The following is a 1,362-nucleotide window of genomic DNA, read 5'->3' on the forward strand; positions in this document are numbered from 1 at the left end:
ATCATTTATAATTAAGCAGAGTTGTATGTAATCCTAGAGATAGGATGACATAAATCTGCCGGATTAGAGTCAAATCTAATAAGGGAATCCATAGATCAATTTAATGCGACAATAGGGGTTTTAATTAGAAAGAGATTTCGATTAATCAACCTAGAGTCAGTTGTTTTTAGTCCCAAGAGAGATATTAACATAAATCAGGGATTTCTATGGATTAAGTCAAGTGAGTAACTCAGCTAATTTAGAAGTAATAAGTGAAGACTAGGTGGATTCTTCCTTGGGTATTGTCTTCTCCATCAGTTTTCTAGAAAGTATTTCCCAATTTTAATCTCTGTCGTAATCTTAGTTAATTAGATAATTAGTTTTAGCCTAAAAACATCCTTTAATTTTTAGGTTAGATAATAAAAAGATAGTAATTACTAGTACTTTTAGTCCTCGTGGATACGATATTCCCGATCTCACCATAACTACACTACTGTTCGATAGGTGCGCTTGCCTTAGTCGAATTTTTAGTTAGTATTACGACCATCAAGGTTTTGGCACCGTTGCCGGGGACTAAGATATTAGGAACACTTAATTTTTATTACTTTAGCCATTTTTATTTTTATTGCAATTTAATTTTGTTTTTATTTACTAAATTTTCTTTTTTTTTTTTACTTCTGGCAGGTTTTTATAATTTATGATTAGAAGAAACCCATCAGGACCTTTGCTTTTTGCAGTGAGATTGAGAGCACAGCTCACAGAAACCGAAGAGAAATAAGGCGAAACCTATAATACATAGAGGAAGAGCGAGAGGTCGATATTCATACCACAACCGAAGAAATGGCTGATAATCAGAATAATCCGTTACCTCTTGGTTACTGCAAATCCAGTAGATCAGAACCCTGCTCCTCGTACTATGTATGATTATGCTAAACCTAATTTAACAAGAGCTGAATCAAGTATAGTTAGAATTGCTGTTGCTGCAAATAATTTTGAACTAAAACTTAACACGATTAAAATGATACAACAGTTTGTTCAGTTTGATGGTTTGCAGGACGAGGATCCAAACACTCATTTAGCAAATTTTCTGGAATTCTGCGACACCTTTAAGATTAATGGTGTTTCTGGTGATGCCATTCACCTTTGGTTATTTCCCTTTTCATTAAGGGATAAAGCTAAACAGTGGTTGAACTCGTTACCGCGAGGGTCAATCACCACTTGGGAACAAATGACCAAAAAATTCTTACTTAAATATTTTCCTCTAGCTAAAATAGCTAAACTAAGGAATGATATCTCTTGTTTTGTGTAGATGGATTTAGAAACCCTTTATGACGCATGAGAGAGATACAAAGATTTACTGAGAAGGTGCCCTCACCATGGGTT

General features: G+C 34.4%; 1 non-coding gene across 1 annotated transcript; it reads right to left on the minus strand.

Annotated features, from left to right (window-relative positions):
* Positions 1-1,255: 1,255 nt before the first annotated feature.
* LOC128287363 (small nucleolar RNA R71) lies at positions 1,256-1,362 on the minus strand. The gene has a single exon (XR_008278063.1). It is a non-coding gene; the product is annotated as a small nucleolar RNA R71 (small nucleolar RNA).

The sequence above is a fragment of the Gossypium arboreum genome, chromosome 13 (genome assembly GCF_025698485.1).
Source record: "Gossypium arboreum isolate Shixiya-1 chromosome 13, ASM2569848v2, whole genome shotgun sequence".
Lineage (NCBI taxonomy): Eukaryota > Viridiplantae > Streptophyta > Magnoliopsida > Malvales > Malvaceae > Gossypium > Gossypium arboreum.